The sequence below is a fragment of the Dasypus novemcinctus genome, chromosome 14 (assembly GCF_030445035.2).
Source record: "Dasypus novemcinctus isolate mDasNov1 chromosome 14, mDasNov1.1.hap2, whole genome shotgun sequence".
NCBI lineage: Eukaryota > Metazoa > Chordata > Mammalia > Cingulata > Dasypodidae > Dasypus > Dasypus novemcinctus.
In genome coordinates, this window is record NC_080686.1 from 90,121,891 (window position 1) to 90,132,543 (window position 10,653).

General features: G+C 41.7%; 1 pseudogene; it reads right to left on the reverse strand.

The window, feature by feature from the left end:
* Nucleotides 1-8,707: 8,707 nt before the first annotated feature.
* LOC131273340 (chromodomain-helicase-DNA-binding protein 4 pseudogene) lies at nucleotides 8,708-9,265 on the reverse strand (annotated as a pseudogene).
* Nucleotides 9,266-10,653: the final 1,388 nt, after the last annotated feature.

A 10,653-nucleotide genomic window follows, 5' to 3' on the forward strand; every position in this document is an offset into this window, starting at 1 on the left:
CTTTTACACTTCAAACATTTAGCTAGTCATTGGAAAGTTTTTTCCTTGGGAAGTTTATAGCAAGGGTATAGGTAGAAGATGCTACTTGTTAACCATTATATCCCCATCTTAAGGATGTCTTGATGTGTTTGGGTTATGGTCAGGCTGGATCAAGACTTTAGAGGTCCTAAATTTAATAAATTTATTGGTGATCACCTTACTTTAGGGATTAACTAGAAATAAAATTTCATTTTTGGGGGAAATAACGCAAAGTACATGCATCCTGAAATTAAACTAGTTACTTATGGGATGATTTGATTGAAAAGTTCTGGGTAAGTCTGTCATAGGAGTTTTTTAAATAATGCTTTTAAATTCCTCTTCTTTTCTGGTGCCCTAAGCACATGCTGAAACTGAGAATTGGATAACCCAGCACTAATTGTAGAACATAACTTCCAGTTCATTCTCAACCAGGTTAGAAATTTCTCTTTGATGCATTCAACAAATATTTATTACATGCCTGTTAATAAAGGGCTTAAAAATGTGTAGGCATCATGAAATATTAATAGATATTGAATGAGACAGCCACAAAACCACCTTCTCAATGAAGTTTTCTCTCTGTTGGGGAAGAGAGAAATTAAACAAGTAATTATATAAATGTTGAGGAGGATAATATTTAGAGGAGTAAAGTGTGCTGTGGGAACCAATTGCAGGGATGGGTGACTTAGTATAAGAGGTTGTAGAAAACTTCCCCAAGGAAAAAATGTGTGGGAAACACTCCACAGCCAGGGAGAAGGTTATGACATGTCTTACTCAGGTGATTACATCACTGAGAATTTGAAGGTAATTGAAAGAGAAGAAAAGTTGATTTTAACATCTATGTCTGATTATCTGTGGGAAAATGCCTAGCCTAGTATTTGGCTCACAGTCAGTATTTTAAAAAAACAAGCATCAAAAAATATGGAGTGGCAGAATTTCAGCCAGGATTGCTGATTTCAAGAAAAAGGTTTTAACTCATTTCAAAGAGAAATGACCTAACATGTTACCTTCTTCTAGATAAGACTAATGCTTCTTAAGGTTGACTAGAGATAGCTAAGCAGGCCAGAGGTGAAAGGATTTATTTTGAGTTTAAGAGAGAAGCACTGGTGAGAAGACTGGAATGCAGAGACAAGATGAGATCATAGAGTCAGTGTCCAAACCAGTAGGAGTTCTAGAAGCTTCAGTAGCCACAGCTTCCATGTACAGTGTGGGGAATTGAGTTCCCGAGTATGTGAGTATGCAGGTACGTGGAGTGAATTTATAAACTTCAGAGTGAAGGCTGAAGGCTGTCAAGGAGTGAGAACACTGAAGAAACCATCTTGAAACAATAGGGAAAAAGTTGAGATTTCATGAGTTAGACTCATACAATCATTAATTAATTGATTTATTCCTTCAAAGGTAGTTGGTGAGCAACTAACATGCTTAATGATGGGGATACGAAAGTTAACAAGACAGAATTCACACTCTCATGGACCATTCAGTCAAGTGAGAGATAACAGGCAATTAAAATAAAGTGTGTTAAGTTCCAGGATGGAGAAAACAGAGATAGGGTTCTGTGAACAAAAGAGAACAAAACAAAGGTGTGGTATGTGTGTTGGGGGGACAGGTCGGTAAAAGCTTCCTGGAGGAAGGCAAATATAAAGTGTCTGAGAAATAAATAGGGGATAATCAGATGAAAGGCAGGAACGAAGGAGAATATAGTGAGAGTTCCGGGTCCACGGAACAGCATATGAACATTCTCAGACCTCCGAGTTTCTTAGTTTGCCAAAAACTTCCAAGGCAATATACCAGGAATGGGTTGGCTTTTCCAATGGGGCTTTATTAACATATAAGCCAACAGTTCCAAGGCTGAGAACAATGACCACATCAAGGCATCAGGTGAAGCTCTCTCCCATATAAAGTCTGGCTGCCAGTGAACCTGGCCCATGTCACAGGGCAGGGCACAAAAGCAGCATCTGCTGTCTCCCCCTTCTCCTCTGGGTCTTGCTGTTTTCAGCTTCTGGCTTCCTCCAGCTTTCTCTCTGTTCCTGGGGCTTTCTCTTTCCTGGGTTCTGCTGCTTTCAGCTTCTGGCTTCCAGGACTTTTTGTCTCTGGGCATTTCTTTCTATCTCTGCAGCTCCCTTTCTCCATGTTCATCCTGTTCATAAAGGATCCAGTAAGAGGATCAAGACCAGTACTGGGTCACACCCTCCTGAAGTAATCTAATCAAAAGTCTCCACCTATAATAGATTCATACCCACAGGAATGGGTTAGCCATAAGGACAAGATTTTCTGGGGCCCATCCAGCATTAAACTGTCACACAGAGCATGGTAAGTTGAAATCCTAATTATGAGGCCAGTAGACGATGTAGACAGTCAACCAGTGCTAGATGCTAAAGACATAAGAGACAGTTCCAGTTTCTTTGCAACACATCACCCACTTCCCACTCCAGCATTTAGAGAAATTCTGGTCTGAAAGAGAGGCTGTCGTTAGTGCTAAGTATCAAATATTTCAGCTCTCTCTAGGATCAGGAGTGAAAGGGCTGGTTAGATGGGGCTGTGTGACTATTGCTTGCCGATGTGAATACAAGGGATATGTGTTACGTCTAGGTCATAGTACGGATATTTTGTGCTTACTGAGATTTTTACTGTTATTTGTTATAGCAGCTTAATCTAGCCCACTATGATAGATACCAAATAGGAAACAGAACTTTAAATTAGGTCCAATTAATAATTGTTTAGAATTTGTCCACTCTGGGTGAGATACAGATGTAAAGACTAGAAAGACAGGTGCCCTGCCTGCCAAGAACTTAGCTACCGAGGGGAGGCAGCCTCATGATCAGCTCAATCGGATGCCAGGTGGCCTGTGTTTTGAAAGAGAAAAGCACAAGATCTCATGGGAGCACATAGGAGAAGCACGTATTCCATCCCAGTCCACAGGTAAACAGTGGACAAGGCGCAAATGGATTCTGGAAAGGTTATTAGGAGAAAGACAGATTGGAAAAATGGGAATGGAGTTTCCAGGCAAGGAACAGAGCAGGAAGAGCAGTACAAGGCAGTCAAGCCCTGCCTTAAATCACGGCAGCTCGTATTTTCCTTGTGGGGACCGTGAAGTCTGACATTTTCTGGGCCAAGATTGAGAAAGGAAGCATGTTTTAGAGCACAGGGCACAAAAAGGACTTCCTGTAAAAGCCAAAGCAGGGCTCAAATAAATTAAAAAAAAAAAAAAAGATTTATTTAAAAATAAAATGGAAACAACCTAGCCTACACGGGGGAAGGAAAAGCTATTTCCATGGGCATCCTATCTGGAATGGACCAGGTGGCCTGAGAGGCTCTGCCTAGGGTTCCTGCTCAGCCCCTAAACTTCTAGTGCCTCCTTTTGTCTCTAGGAACAACACAAAAGTCAGAGAAGCAAGGGACAGTGCTGAGCCCTGAGCCCAGCTGACATCCCTGTGCACACTTGTAGAGAGCAGAAACCTCTTGAAGCCAAGGTGCATGGCAGGAAGTTCTTCCAGTGTCTCCTTAACAAGTAAAGAAAATGATGGAACGAGTGTCAAGTCGCCACTTGGCATTTCCAGTGCAGGGTCTTGTCTGCCGTTGTTGAGGGTGGAGCAGAGTGGGCGTTTAGACGTGGTCCCAAGTTTCCTGAAATCTGCTCCTCCTCGCCTCATTCCATCCAAATGCTAATTTTTCTTAATTAAATATATGAAAATTTTAAAAATGACTTCTCTTCCCATTCTAATTGGATGTTAGTGATTTTGCTCTCTCTGCTAATTACTGCGTATTTTCCTCCTGAAGTTTATGTGCATATATTTAAACTATATATGCATTTATATTCTCACATGCATATATGTGAGAACATATGTGTAGACATATATATCTGTGTGTGTAATACATAAATATATATGCCAAACTGAAACTTTAATAACCTGCCTCTTGAGAGAATGCATCATTGATAAAAATACCCCTGCCTTAGGTTGGTGATTTTCCGAGATTTCAACTTCAATAGTTTCTACCATATTAGGCTGCTTTCATCTCAGAGGAAATAATTATATCCCGGTTTGGCTCTGTCCAATGGGGTATGACTATACCAGAATGGGATGCTTCCCGAACAGAAAAAGAAAATTGGAAAGGCAAAAAAAAAAAGCTTGACATGCCAAACCTCAAATTATTTCAATTCATTTTCAACAAAAAGCTTGGTGACTTGGTAAAGACAATGACCTTGGAAGGAAAAATCCATTGAAAACTCCCATTTCCCATGCTGTAAGGTTAGGAGAATAAATTGCACTTGGGAGTGGGGGTGGAGGCTCCTTTAGACAGGTAATAAAGCAGGTGGCCTCATTTGAATTTTCCCATTAGGTCTCCTGGAGCGATCTCAGAAATATGTTGGCCTTGCAAACTGTAACTCAGCCTTGGCTCTCTGTCTCCAGGACTCACACAATTTCTCACGAGCAAAATTAGAGTCCTGGATTGTTTGAAATGTCCAGCAGAAAGTTATTTGTTATAGTTTCCTATTTGCAGCCGAATATTAAATGTTTCTTATTTTCTGCAGAATATTAATAATCTGACTTGCTCTCAGGCAAATGCCTTCCCTCCCAACCGCCCTGTTCATTTTTTCTGCCCATATTATTTTCCCAACACAAAGGTCAGTGGGGATATTTTCATTACATATGCAGGGAGGGGTTTTTCTGGATGGATCATCAGGCAATGACAAGTTAAAGTCAGCGATGCGCCTAAGCGTAGGCTTTCCCAGGAGGGGTTGCAATGAAGTAGGCCATGGGAAGTCAGTTGTATTCATTTGCTCTCTCAACAAATGTCTACTGAAAGAGCCTAAAATGATAAACAGACATGGACACCTTGTCCTCGTGCAGTATGCAATCAAGAGAGGGAGAGTCCTTAAAGAAATAAGCAAATCATTAATTGCCATCTTGAAAGGTGCTATGAAAGGGCAGTATGAGAGACAGGAGAAGGCATATCAGAAGGACTTAAATGTTAGACTCATAAGTATGTCTGTTTGGTATGATTTCAAACAGTTTAAAAAATATTTGTTCACCTTTTATTTAATAGAGGTAGGTGGAAGCTGATTCAAAAAAATTCTTTCATGCCATCTTATTAAGAAACAGCAGTGAGTGCGAATACATATTGTTATGGGTAGGCACAACTTCATGGACGTGTTGTTTTGGGGGGCCTTAGCAGCCCAAGCAGGGTGACAACTCTACTAGTTCAGAGGAGTATAGACCTTCCAGCTGGCTGCCTTCATCTTGTTTGTGCAATCTGACCCAGACCTAACTTCTGGTATCCGGGCACATACACATACCATAGTTATATAGTTTATAGAATGCTTCCAGAGCATTCCACAAAACCTAATGACTTTTGTCTTTTATTTCTTGCTGTAGCCATTGCACCTGTATGGCCACATGGCCTCACATGACATTCTTGGGAACTCCCAGCAATAACTGGCTGAGATATTTGGGGAGTGGTGGGAGATGACCCCAAAACTGGTGGGGGCAGAGGGAGTGACTTGTCAAGAATAAAAAAAAAAGCAACGCTTTCTGTTACTGTCATTGCCACTTCATCTGTAACCCATGGTGAGGAATTATAATCTGTCAGCTAACCAGCAGATGTAATAGACACTTGGGGAGCAGTCTTTGGGACTCTGAACTCATGCAAAATATGGCTACCTCTTTCTTCTGATCTGTCATGCATGTTCACCAGGAACATAATTAATGGGAACTCTTGATGTTTTGTGTGATGGTTAGGCTCATATGTCAACTTGGCCAGGTGATAGTATCCAGTTGTTTGGTGAAGCACTGGCCTGATTTTCACTGTGAGGATATTTCATTCACTTAAATTTGTCAATAAGTTGGTTGCATCTCTGGCAGATTGCATCTACAATCAATTGAGGAGAAAGCCTTCAACAATAGGGAAGTCTCATTCAATCAGTTGAAGGCTTTAAAAGGAGAAGTGATGATTTCAGAAGTCAGAACAGAGAATTTCCATCTCTATTTCAGCCAGCCAGCTTCTCCTGGGGAATTCATTGAAGACCTTCATTGGAGTTCCTGGCTTGCAGCCTGCCCTACAGAATTTGGACTTGTGCACCCCCATAGTCATATGAGACAATCCCATACTATTTATAGATAACTCCTGTCAGTTCTGTCTCCCTGGAGAACCTTGACTAATAGAGTGTACTTGAAACTTAAAATTTGGAATTAATAAAAATTATATATCAGAATGATTTCACTCATGATTTCACTTCCACTCACTGATGCAAAATCAATATTCTGAAAAATTCTAGAAAAATGTTTTCTACTTTTCTGTAGTTCTTGTTCTCATTTAAGTGTTCTTTTTCAAGTTCTTAGACCTGACAGGCTCTTGGGAGGCCTGTTAAACAGTTCAAAATATAGACATTAAAATGAATCATTTGTTCTTAGTTTACATCATGAATTATTGGGATTCAGACTTTCAGGTGACCTGTGATAATCAGCACATGCATCTCTAAAAATCACACACATCAGAAGTGAGCTCAGCAAAAACTATTTGTTTAGATTTACACTCAAGGGTATGATCTGCTTTTCTGGCATCAAGACGATTAACACGTTGTCATTTTTGTTAGGAAATGACCATGGAATCCTGATTAAACTGCTTCTGCACTTTCTTATTTCAATAATGCTCGAGTGAAAAGGTCAGCAAAGGAGGCCCAGCAGTCAAGTCTGTCTGCCATCAATTTTTGTCAATAAAGTCTTATTGTAACACAACAGGCCCTTTCATTTATATGTCTATAGATATTTCCTACCACCAAAGTATAGTTAGGCTTGTTGTGACAGAAACTGTATGACACACAAAACTGAAAATATTTGCTATCTGGTCCTTTACAGAAAAAACGTGCCATTCCCTGCCCCAGGGCCCTGTATAAATTTGAGCTTGGATGGCTGTCCAGCTGACCAGATGCTTAATGCCATCTGAGGAACTCACCTAAACTGAGAAGTCAGGGACAATTAGGCCCAAATGATAAGTGGAACTAAGCTGGGTGGATGGGAGAGTTAAGAGTGTTCCAGGCACTTCCCTGAGGCTGGGAAGAAATGGTCAGGGAGGAACTGGGCATGTGTGAGCAAGTAAAAAGAGGCTGTTGTGATCAGAGTTAATAGAATGTAGGGCAGAAGTGGGGTTCATGGCTGTTAAGGATTGAATTTTGTCCCCCCCAAGAAAAATTTCAAGTCCTAAATGCCAGTACCTATGAATAGGAACTTACTTGAAAATAGTCTTTACAGATGTAATGAAGCTAGGATGAAGTCATACTGAATTAGGGTGGACCCTAATCCAATACCATTACTGTCTTAAAAAAAAGAGGAGAAGAAACACATACACACACACACAGAGGAGAACACCATGTTGTGATGGAGACACACATGGGAGAAAACAGCCATAGAAAGATGGAGACAGAGACTGAAGCTATGCTGCTACAAGCTAAGGATTGCTGGGAACCACCAGAAGCTAGAAAGAGGCAAGGAAGGATTCCTCCCTAGAGCTTTCAGATGAAACATGGTCCTGCTGACATCTTTTTTTCATGTTTATACTTTTTTTTTTTTAGATATATTGTAAAGCATAAAAATAGCCACAACAGTCATAATCCCACCAGGTTTTAAAAGTATGCATTTTAATTTGCTAAAAGCTGCTGGGAGCAATATTTCAGAAATGGGTTGGCTTTTATAATGGAAATTTATTAGGTTAAAGGCTTATAGTTCTGAGGCCATGAAAGTTTCTAAATCAAGGGATCATCAGGAGACCAGCCTCTGGTGATCCTGGAGTCCTTTCTCATATGGCAAGCCACATGGAGGCATCTGCTTTTCTTCTGGGTCCCATTGCTTCAACTTCTGGCTGCTCCATCTGTGACTTCATCTCTCTGTCTCTGTGGTTTTTCTCTGTGTGTGAAATTTTTATTCCTTTGTTTATGAAAGACTCCAGTTAAGAGGATTAAGACCTACCCTGGGCTACACCCTACTGGAACAATCTAATCAAATGGCCTTTAGCTGATCTAATCAAAGGTTCACATTAGGTTCAATTTAAGAAGATGCTTTTTTGGAGTCCACATAAAAGATTCAAACCAACCCAGTGTATAAAGAATGAAAGTATTTTCAACACACCAAACAATCCCACATCTCAAAGGTAGGAACTGTTAACAGCCTGTTACAGATGCTCTCAGACTTTTTCATACTTATACAAATATGTACCCATAAAAACACTTTTTTTTTCTTTTTACAAGCATGGGATCCTGCAATATATGATTCTGTGCAACATGACTGTTTTTAATTTAACCTGTCATTGATATCTTCCCAGGTCAATAATATAAAGCTACCACATTCTTTGCCTAGTATCTGTGATGGTTAATTTTATATGTCTGTTTGGCTGGGTGATGGCATCCAGTTGTTCAGTCAATTGATGACCTCAGTGTTGCTATGCAGGGATTTTGTGGATAGGATTAGCATCTCAATTAGTTGAGTTTAAGTCAAGGGGTTGCCCTGCAGTGATGTGGGTGAGCCTCATGAAATCAGTTGGGGAACCTAAATGCAAAGAATCTAGGGTTCCAGGAGGAAGCAGGAATTCTGCCCCAAGACTGCATTCTCTTCTTCCTGAGTTTCCAGCCTAAGGAATTTGGACTCAAGACTTCAACATCACTTTTAGGAGAATTTCCGGCCTCCAGCTTTCTTTACACAGTTTAGACTTGCCAGCCCCCACAATTGTATGAAACTATTCCTATTAATAAATCTCTTTTCATGTCACTCAACAGTTCTTCCAGCTGTTTCAAAACTTTGTGCATGACCTCATTGGCTGGCTTGCTTCCTGCCATTGACTCCTTGGGCAGGTGCTGATGACTCTGCCAAATACTCCACCTCAGCAAAGCGGGTGTTTGAGGTCATGGAAGGATGAAAGGGTTTTCTGACATGTTCAGGTAAGCTGCCTGGTACAGCTGCTCCTCAATCACCAGGGCTTGTTCCAAGAGCTTGAATCTTTGTGCTAGAAACTTACTCTTGATTTCTAAGAAATTGCCACAGTTCATTTCACCTTTGAAAGGCTCATTGAGGATGGCATAGCATGGGTCATTCTGGATATCTTGCCACCGGGCATAGCCATGGTTTATGATGCCTGCCAGCTGCCAATAGCCATGCTGTCGATGCCAGATGTCATGAGTCTTCATGGTGACTGTGGCTGCCCACTCTTCATTCTGCCAAAGGGAGTGCAGCTCAGTAAAACCACCATCTGTAATGCTGAACATGAAAGCCGATGTGACTCAGCTCCCAGCTACCATTGCCCAAACTCCCCCAGTTGCTGACATCTACAGATGTCAGAGAGTAACATTCTCAGCCACCTGGCAAAACTGGGCACCCAAACCTACCCCACAGCAGGTAGTGCAACAGCAGTGAAGAGGGAGATTGATGATACCACCCCCACTGCTGAGCAGTGAGCTTCCTCACTTTCCTTGTCCCAGCTTCTCTTCTGGAGCCTGAGAGACCCTCTCCTTCCATGTACCCCATCACCCATGGTATAAAGGAACAGCCCCTGTACACTGCGGGAAGGGTGGGAATGAGGGGCAGTGGTGCCCTTCCTGCTGGAAAGACTTGAAGGGAGCTGGTGGGCTGGCTCTCCGGGCCCTGGCTTCTTCCCACTGTAATGTCTGTTACACACAAAGTGTTGTGGGTTCTCGCCAGGCTTGAAGGAAATGAGCTGAAATTCTTCCTCCCTTTGGTTTTATTTTGTTGGTTTATTTTGTGTTTTCTTTTATTCCTCTTCAGGGGGTATTCAGAGTGGACCGGGCCCCTGGGTGAAGCACAGCTACCTCTTTTGGCATCTTTTTATACCAGGAACCCATCGACTCTAGCCACTGAGTGGCTAGAATGAAATAAAGTGAAAAATACAAAAAATAAAAAAGGAAAAAAATAGAAAAATCTGTTGTTTATTATAGGTTCTCTTAAATTATATTATTTATCTCTATATTCTTATATTCTGTTGGTTCTGTTTCTCTGGAGAAGCTTGACTGATAGAGTAGCTCATTGTAATGATGGAATTATACCTCATCTAGTCATAGATAGCCACTCCATGAGCATCAGACTTTGAGGTCATTTCCAATTAGTGAAGATGCTATAAGGCAGGTGGATGCACTAATCTGCCCTGCAGGGTGGCAATGAATGGTGGACTGGAGGGTGGGTTCCACCCACTCCTCCTTGTTCCCCTTGCTTTAACCCTGGGGTTCATCAGCCCAGATCTGAGAGCAGACACCTAGGGGCCATCAGAGAGTTGGGAGAAGATGTAGTCAATTTGGTGAAAACCCTGAATTCAGGACAGACAGGAAATTTTGGACTTTAACATTTAGGCAACTGTCTCTGCAATCTTTCTCTCCCTCTCCTTCAGCCCCTCCATTACCCTGGCCCGCAACCCCATTGTCCCTGCTCAGATGACAGTAACAGCCTCCTACACATCTCTGCTGCTACTCTGATCCCCGTGAAGTCCACTCTGCTCACACATCACAGTGATCCTTTAAAATACAAGTCCAATCATGTCCCTCAGGCTAAAAGACCTCCCACAGCTTCTAGGGATAGAGGGAAGCTCCTGCCGAAACCTTTCTCCTCTGCTCAGGCCTGCAGGACATTGCTCCCTGGAAGTTCC